Below are 9,715 nucleotides of genomic sequence, written 5' to 3'. Positions count from 1 at the left end.
TCTCGCCACCAACTTTTTTTTCTTTTGGAGTCTATTAATTGTACAAAGTGAGTTTCAGTGTGGGATTTCCATACATAGAGTGACCAATCATGTTTATCTCTAATACTTTCCCTTTCATCCCCTTTTTTTGTTTTTTGCGTATTACAAGGTTTTGCATTTGCACACTTAGATCATATTGTTTTTTTCTCCTTCCTCTGATTCTCCCAGTAAGCCCTCCTTTTATATTCATGTCTTTCCCCCTTTTAGACCTGTATTCTACATATAAAAGTGGTATTTTTCAGTTTCTGCTGAGCATGATTATCTCCACTTCCATCTATTTTCTTGCAAAAGACCTAATTTTAGTCTTGTTTACGGCTGAATAGTATTATATGGTATATACTTGTATTTTCCTTTCTTTTTTTTGGGGGGGGGTCGGGTCGTGGGGCCTGAACTCTGGGCCTGGGCACTGTCCCTCAGCTCTTCAGCTCAAGGCTAGCACTCTACCACCTGAGCCACAGTGCCACTTCCAGCTTTTTTTCTTTTTGCTTATGTGGTGCTGAGGAATCGAACCCAGGGCCTCAGGCATGCAAGGCAAGCACTCTACCACTGAGCCACCTTCCCAGCCCCTTTCCTTTAATTTGTTAATGGCTGCCCAGCCTAGTTCGGTAAAATGGTATACCAAGATTCACATATCGTAACTAGAGATGATTTAAAGTGTATGGGAAAATTGCTCTGGCTTGTAATCCTATCTACTCAGGAGCTTGGGATTTGAGGTTCTCCATTTGAAGCCAGCTTACATAGGAAAGTCTATGAGACTCTGACTTCCAGTTAACCAGAAGTGGAGCTGTGGCTCAAGTGGTAGAACACTAGCCTTGAGCAAAGAAGCAAAGGAATAGCACTGAGTTTAAGTCCCAGCATGACATGAAAAAAAAAAAAAAGGAAGAATGGAGGGAAGGGGAAGAAAAAGAAAGTGAAATCTGCTGAAATTGTTTTAAGAAGGGGAAAAGGGGAAGGGAGGGTGATAGAGTAAGATTGAAATATATTGTAAATGTATGGAAATGTAACAGTGAAATCCCCCCATGTAAGCTACACACACACACACACACACACACACACACACACACACACACACACACACACACACACACACACACACACACAGAGCAAAACCAAACAAACCTACCACCTACCATTCCAAGACAGTGAAGGTTGGTTGGCTGTGAAGAGTGGACATAAAAATACTAAAATAAATAAATAAAGGTAATTCAGGGGCTGAGAAGGTGGCTCAGTTGTAGAGTGCTTGCCTTGCATACATGAGGCCCTGGGTTCGATTCCTCAGTACCACATAAGCAGAAAAAGTCGGAAGTGGTGCTATGGCTCAGGTAGTAGAGCGCTAGCCTTGAGCTGAAGAGCTGAAGGACAGCACCAGGACCAGAGTTCAGGCCCCATGACCAAAAAAAAAAAAAAAAAGTTAATTCATTTGTTCACAACTATAACTAACATGATGGGCTGGCTGGAGTACCAAGCTATCCATAAACACCCTCAGAACTTTGGATTTCTTGGAGGGAGGATTGGGTGGGGGCGAGGGAGGATGGGAAGAGATGGGAAGGGTAAACAAAGGAGGAGGCTACAATGCTTGATAAGAAATGTACTCACTATCTTGCCCATGTAATTGTAACCCCTCTGTACAGTATTTTCACAAAAAAAAAAAAAACCTTCAAAAAAAAAAAGAACTTTGGATTTCTTGGTACATTTGACTTTTAAATAACTAGTTCATCAAAGACATAAAATTATTTTTCAGGTATGGTGGTTTATACCTATAATGCCAGGAGTATCAAAGTTCAAGACCAGCCTGGACTATATATTGAGACTGTGTCTCCAGAATAAATAAACAAATAATAAAAATTTTAAAGCAAATGAAAAACAAGGTGCTGTAAGGTATCCATATTATCCAACTTGAAAGTATTACTAAAACAATTTGAAACAATCAAATATTGATGGTCTGGGGCAAATATGTTTTCCTAGCATGGACAAGACCATGGGTTCAATTCCCCAAACCATAAAATAATAACAATGATTATAATTATAATGGATATTACTACTTTCAACAAGAATATATACTCCATTCAAAGACTGAAGTTGGTTTCTGGATAGTATAATTTATACTTGTGCTGATTTGCTATCAGGGTGAGGGCCCTTAACATTCTCAGCTTGTCTAGATTCCGGTGACAATATGCTAGTGACCTAGAACTTGGATTGCTGTTTGGGTCTAGAACTCATGTCTTCTTATGGTAACAACAATTGTATTTGTGAAGTTAAATAGAACCTTAAAGTCCTCTGAAACCAATCAAGTCTCAAAGGTTCTATGTGTTATGAGACCCTTTGTAAGTTAAAATGTGTTTTTGTCTTTCCATGTGTCCCATCTCAAAATAGTTTCCTTGAAAATTCCATTGTAGACCTTTGTAACAACCATCCCAAATCCAATTAAAGGCATAGAATGAATCTTAATTCCCTCTCCTTCTCCTTCCCTCCCTCCCCCCCCTCTATTAAATAAGAAAGTAGGGCTAAGAATGTGCCTTAGTGGTAGAGTGTTTGCCTAGCATGCATAAAGCCCCGGGGTTAATTCCTCAGTACCACATAAACAGAAAAACCTGGAAGTGATGCTGTGGCTCTGAGTTCAAGCTCCAGGACTGGCCAAAAAAAAAAAAAAAACTGCTGGGCACTAGTGGCTTATGCTTATAAGTTTAGCTTTTCAGGGGGCTGACCTCTGAGGATTGCAGTTTAAAGCCAGCATGGGTAGGAAAGTCTGTGAGACTCTAATCTCCAATTAACCACTAGAAAATCAGAAAGGAGCTGTGGCTCAAAGTGGTAGAGCACTAGCCTTGACCAAAAGAGCTCAGGGACAGTGCTCAGGCTGTGGGTTCAAGCCCCATCACCACAACCAACAACAACAAAACCAAAGTGACTGAGGCAGGATATGTAGCTTAATGGAAGAGCACTTGCATGATGTAAGTGAAGCAGTGAATTCATTCCCAACTCTGGGAAAAAACATATGAAAAGTGATCCCAAATAACCAAACAACCCTGGAAAGTGAGGTTGGAGCACAGCTACAGTAACCAAGGCAGTTATATAGGGCTGGAGGCATGGTTCAGCAGAGCCCTGGCCTAGCAAGCACTATACTGTAAGTTTAAACCCCAGTACTGACTAAAAAAGAGAAAAAACATACAATCCAAGAGAAGTGGTATGATTAGTATTCTTTTAATTATAGCACTCATAAGGCTGAGATTGGGAGGAGCACTTGACCATGAGCAATGTACAGACCATGTCTCCAAAAGAAAAGAGATTCAGGAAGGAAAGCAAGAGAGGAGGAGCAGGAGAAAGGAAGAGGAGGAGGAGGAGGAGGAAGAGGAGGAGGAGGAGGAGGAGGGGGGGAGGAGGAGGAGGAAGAAGAGGAGGAGGAGGAGGAGGAGGAGGAGGAGGGAGAAAACAAAAGGGAATGAAGGGGAGAGGGAAAGAGAAGGAGGGGAAGAAAAGGAAGAGAGAAAGAGAGGAGAAGGAAGAGAGGAAACGTATAGCTAAGGTATTAAGAGTGCCATCTATGGGGCTGGGAAGGTGGATCAGTGGTAGAGTGCTTGCCTTGCATGCCTGAGGCCCTGGGTTGATTCCTCAGCACCACATAAGCAAAAAGAAAAAAAAAAGCGGGAAGTGGTGCTGTAGCTCAAGTGGTAGAGCGCTAGCCTTGAGCTGAAGAGCTGAGGGACAGCGCCCAGGCCCAGAATTCAGGCCCCACGACTGGACCCGTCCCCTCCCCCCAAAAAAAGAGTGCCATCTATGGGACTAAGAATATAGCTTAGTGGTAGAGTGCTTATCTAGCATGCACGAAGCCCTGGGTTTAATTCCTCAGTACCACATGAACAGAAAAAGCTAGAAGTGGTGTTGTGACTCAAGTGGTAGAGTGATAGCCTTGAGGAAAAGAAGCTCAGGGACAGGGCCCAGGCCCTGAGTTCAAGCCCCAGGAGTGGCAAAAAAAAAAAAAAAAGTGCTATCTGCAGTGGAAAAACCAAGCAAGAAACCCTGTAGCTCTGAGTTTAAGTCCTAGTACCTGCACAAAAACAAAAACAAAATGTCGACAGGTATGGCAAGCAAGGCACTGAGTTTAAACCCCACATAAAAAATATCAAGTGCTGGAAGTGGCGCTGTAGCTCAAGTGTAGAGCGCTCGCCTTGAGCTGAAGAGCACAAGGACAGCGCCCATGCCCAGAGTTCATGCCCCATGACTGACCAAAAAAAAAAAAAAAATCACGTGCTGAGTGCTGGTGGTTCATGCCTCAGGAGGCTGAGATCTGAGGATCATGGTCCAAAGCCAGCTTGGGAAGGAAAGTCTGTGAGATTCTTATCTCCAGTAAACCACCAGAAAACCCAAAGCGGCACTGTGGCTCAAGTGGTAGAGCAGTAAACCACCAGAAAACCCAAAGCGGCACTGTGGCTCAAGTGGTAGAGCACTAGCCTTGAGCTGAAGAGCTGGCAGTACCGAGGCCCAGAGTTCAAGGCCCATGACTGACAAAAAAAAATTATTAAAAAAAAAATCAATGGGCTGGGAAGGTGGCTCAGTGGTAGAGTGCTTGCCTTGCATGCATGAGGCCCTGGGTTTAATTCCTCAGCACCACATAAGCAGAAAAAGCTGCAAGTGGTGCTGTGGCTCAAGTGGTAGAGCACTAGCCTTGAGCTGAAGAGCTGAGGGACAACACCCAAGCTCAGAGTTCAAGCCCCAGGACCAGCAATAAATAAATAAATAAATAAATAGATAAATAAATAAAGTTACAGGGCTGGGAATGTGGCTTAGAGGTAGAGTGCTTGTCTAGCATGGATGAAGCACTGGATTCAATTACTCAGTACCACAGAAACAGAAGAAGCTACTAGTGGTCCATGGTAGAGTGCTAGCCTTGAGCAAAATAAGCTCAGGGATAGTGCCTGGGTCCTGAGTTCAAGCCCCAGGACTGACAAAAACAAAAAAAAACAAGTTACAGAGAGTCTCAACAAAGGTCAGGAAACATTATTAAACTATAATTAGAAACAAGTAATTAAATAACCATATTATCACTAATATGGGAAAAAATCTAGCATAAAGCCCATATATTTACATGAAAAGAAGAGGTGAGATTTTATTAAATTCTCTTTAAAGAATTCATCATGAAAGCTGGGCGCCAGTGGGTCACGCCTGTAATCCTAGCTACTCAGGAGGCGGAGATCTGAGGATCGCGGTTCAAAGCCAACCCAGGCAGGAACGTCATATCTCCAACAAACCACTAGGAAACCAGAAGTGGCGCTGTGGCTCAAGCAGTAAAGCGCTCACCTTGAGCTGAAGAGCGCAGGGACAGCACCCAGGCCCCAGCCCCCCCCCCCCCAAAAAAGAATTCATCATGACCATTTTTCTATGATTTTTTTCTAACACATTTTAGCAGATGAAAAAGTTCTAGAGGTGGATAGTGATAGGCGTACAACAGCATGAATGTTTTAAATGTCACTTAACTGTAAATTTAAAAATGGTTAAAATGCTGGGCACCAGGTGCTCACGCCTGTCATACTACCTACTTAGGAGGCTGAGATTGAGGGTCACAATTCAAACCCAGCCTGGGCAGGAAAGTCCATGAGACTCTTACCTCCAATTAACCCCCAGAAGACTGAAAGTGGTGCTGTGGTTCAAAGTGGTAAAGTACTAGCCTTGAGTGATAAAAGCACCCAGGCCCTGAGTTCAAGCCCCACACCCAACAAGAAAGAAAGAAAGAAAGAAAGAAAGAAAGAAAGAAAGAAAGAAAGAAAGAAAGAAAGAAAGAAAGAAAGAAAGAAAGAAAGAAAAGAAAGAAAGAAAGAAAGAAAGAAAAAGAAAGAAAGAAAGAAACAAAGAAAGAAAGAAAGAAAGGAAGGAAGGAAAGAATGAAAGAAAGAAAGTTAAAATGGCAAAGTTCGTGATATACATCATGTGTGGGAAGTGATATATATGTATAATATATACTGAATTAGAAAAGTAATGCATGTTCACTGTAAAGAATTAAAGCAACACAATGTGTATGAAGTTAAATATAGATGTCCCATAATCCTGTGTTCACAAACTTAAAACACTTATGAATTTAAATCCCTGATATTCTACTATCACACTGTACAGTTGGCTTCTTTTCATATCAATATGCGGCTGATTATTATTTTCGTATTTCTAGTAGTGGAATTAATGAGTCAGAAAGTATAAACATTTACATTTTGGTTACATGTCTTAAATAATTTTACTTTTTTTTTGTGTGTGTCAGTTGTGGGGGCCTGAACTCTGGGCCAGGGCACTGTCCCTCAGCTCTTCAGCTCAAGGCTAGTGCTCTACCCCTTGAGCCACAGCACCACTTCTGGCTTTTTCTGCTTAATGGGGTGCTGAGGAATTAAACCCAGGGCCTCATGCATGCAAGGCAAGCGCTCTATCACCGAGCCACCTTCCCAGCCCCTTGGTTACATGTCTTAATGGGCAAGTTACTGTTTTATTTATTTTTTATTTATTTTTATTTTATGTTGGTTGTGGGGCTTGAACTCTGGGCTTGGGTGCTGTCCTTGCACTCTTCAGCTCAAGGCTAGCGCTCTACGGCTTGAGCCACAGCGCCACTTCCGGTTTTCTAGTGGTTTATTGTAGATAAAAGTCTCACGAACTTTCCTGCCCCCGCTGGCTTTGAACTGTGATCCTCAGATCTCAGCCTCCTGAGTAACTAGGATTACAGGCATGAGCCACCGACGCTCTGCTCAAGTTATTGTTTTAAGTCATGTGTAGTGAGATCAATCCCCAAATACTAGCCAGAGAATTCCATCTTGCAATAAGTTGTTATTTGGCTGTTCTGTGTGCTTCCCCACAGGAAGATAAGTTGCGTGTTTGTGGAGACCAACAGAACTCCTGAGAAGGAAGGGCCAGGCCCTTTCCCATCTGGTTTTGTGTCTTTTCTTATTGGAGACTATTGTTACTTTTGCTACATTGACACTAGGGGGTGCTCTAAGTCCAGATTTCTCTTAAAGACAGACCACATAAAATAGAAGCTTGATAGAATGGTTGTGACTTTGATGACAGGTACTTTCAGGTGAATGCAGCCATTCATTGCTCTGTAACAAGCCCCTCCTAAACTCACTCATCAAACTAGATTTGTATTATTGTTAGGCTGTCAGCACAATCCTAATTTGGAGGCATATGATTCTTTTAACCCCTTCTAGGTCATGTCACACAATACCAGGGATACTAATGAAGGTGAGGATTCAGAAAGGGCTGTTTTATTTCTGGTGACAATTTAATGCAAGCTTAAAGAAAGTAATTGGTTAGCATGTATAAAGAGACAAAAATGTACACACTTAGTTGGATATAGTGACACACCTAGAATCCCAGCACTCAGGAAGCTGAGTTTGAGGCTAGCCTAGCTACATAGTGAATTTAAGATCAGCCTGGGCTACAAAACAAGACCCTGTCTCAAAAAAAAATGTGTATATCTTTTCCAAGGAAATAAGTAAAAAACCAACATTATAGGATTGTTTATAATAGTTAAACTTGACATAACAAATATTCTTTGATATGGGAATAAATGTCATAAAAAGTAATTATTACCACTTTGGAATGTTATACAGTCATTACACTTATGGTTATAAGGACTATAGGAGTATTGTATGTGTACCTGTGTACATACACATACATCAAAGTTACAATTGTGTAAAAAGACACTACACAGATATAGCAGTAGGCCTGTGGACACAACTCAGAGGTAGACCACTGGCCTAGCCCTGGTTTTGATCTATAGAGCCACAAAAAAGGAAGAAAAAGTAGCAAAATTCTACCAACAGTTGTGTTAGAGCATTAGCATAAATATTGTTTTTCCTTGTTATCTCTTCTGTTACGTAATTTTTTCCCCAGCCCTGGGGATTGAACTCAGGGCCTTAGACAAATGTAGTGGCAAACACCTTTAGTCCTAGCTACTTAGAAAGCTGAGGAAGAAAGATTGCTTGACCACAGGATTTCTTTCTTTTTTTTTTTTGTCGGTCGTGGGGCTTGAACTCTGGGCCTGGGCACTGTCCCTCAGCTCTTCAGCTCAAGGCGAGCGCTCTACCACTTGAGCCACAGTGCCACTTCTGATTTTCCGGTGGTTAATTGGAGATAAGAGTCTCACAGACTTTCCTGCCCTGACTGTCTTTGAACTGCAACCCTTAAATCTCAGCCTCCTGGGTAGTTAGGATTACAAGTGTGAACCACCAGCACCCGGCTACTTCCAACTTTCTTTGTTTATGTGGTACTGAGGAATGGAAATCCAAGGCTTCATGCATGCTAGGCAAGCACTCTACTACTAAGCCACATTCCCAGCCCCCAACCTTTTTCTTAATAGTTTCTAAATATTTTTAAAGAATAGGTGGGTTTTTTTTTTTCTGTGCAGAATGTCTGGAGGGATGTTGTGATTGTACTGTTTTGGTGGCTTAGTATATGAGGGATAGTACCTCTGTGATAAATATGATCATTGCCTAAAATATTCACATCATGGTCACAAGATGGCTGTTGTAGTCTGAGCTTTTTGTCTGTATTTAAGCAGAAAGAAGGGGAAGGAACATGAGGGAATGGAGAGAATGCAGGTAAGAATTCATTGTCTATACCACAGAATTGAGAACTATAAGGAAAGGGGTAGGTCAAAGAAGTGTGTGTGTGTGTGTGTGTGTTTATAAGAGAGAGAGAGAGAGAGAGAGAGAGAGAGAGAGAGAGAGAATAGTGAAGAGGTTAGGTGCTGGTGATTTACACCTGTAATCCTAGCTACTCACAAGGCTGAACTTTGAGGATTTCAGTTTGAAGCCAGCCCAGGCAAAAAAGTCCCTATGAGAATCTTATCTCCAATTAACCATTCAAAAACCAGAAGTGGAGTTGTGGCTCAAAGTGGTAGATCACTAGCCTTGAACAAAAGAGCTCAAGGACAGCACCTAGGTCCTGAGTTCAAGGCCTACGACCAACAAAAAACATGTTATTCAAATTTTTTTATCCTTTTTTTTTTTTTTTTTTAAGAACACACATACCAAATATCCCCCAAACAACTTCATCTTGCCCTCAGATACTACAATCACACTAGATAGATCAGGGTGAAAACTGAATGTGGTGCCTTCCCTAACTGTATGGAAGGCTAGAAAAGAAATTTTACTCATGAATCATGATTCAGGGACTGCAGTACTGCTGATCTGAAGGGACTGGGGCGGAGGCTTCCTTCAAGGAAAGTGGCAAAGGCTCTGGCAGAGTTCACCTTAACCTACTGTATTCCTCAAGGATGTGGAGTATCACCCTTTAGATAAATTTACTTCAAAAGAAAAAGGGGCCAGGCACTGGGAGCGGGGGTGTGGGGGGGTGCATGCCTATAACCATAGCTACTCAGCAGGCTGAGATCTGAGGATTCCTGTGAGACTCTTATCTCCAATTAACCACTCAAAAACCAGAAGTGGCTCTCTGCATCAAGTAAGTAGTAGTCTTGAGCTATGAATCTAAAGTGCTAGTCTTGAGCACAAAGAAACTCAGGGACAGTGCCCAGGCCCTGAGTTCAAGCCCCACAATTGATCCAAAATAAATAAATAAAATAAAATGAAAAGAAAAAAGGCTAGGGCTGTGGTAGAGTGCTTGCCTAGCACGTATGAAGCCCTGGGTTTGATTCCTCAGTACCACATACACAGAAGAAGCTGGAAGGGCTCTGTGGCTCAAGTGG

Source organism: Dipodomys merriami, unplaced genomic scaffold (genome assembly GCF_024711535.1).
Source record: "Dipodomys merriami isolate MVZ:Mamm:240054 unplaced genomic scaffold, mDipMer1.0.p SCAF_102, whole genome shotgun sequence".
NCBI lineage: Eukaryota > Metazoa > Chordata > Mammalia > Rodentia > Heteromyidae > Dipodomys > Dipodomys merriami.
Note: the sequence above shows the minus strand (reverse complement) of the source record.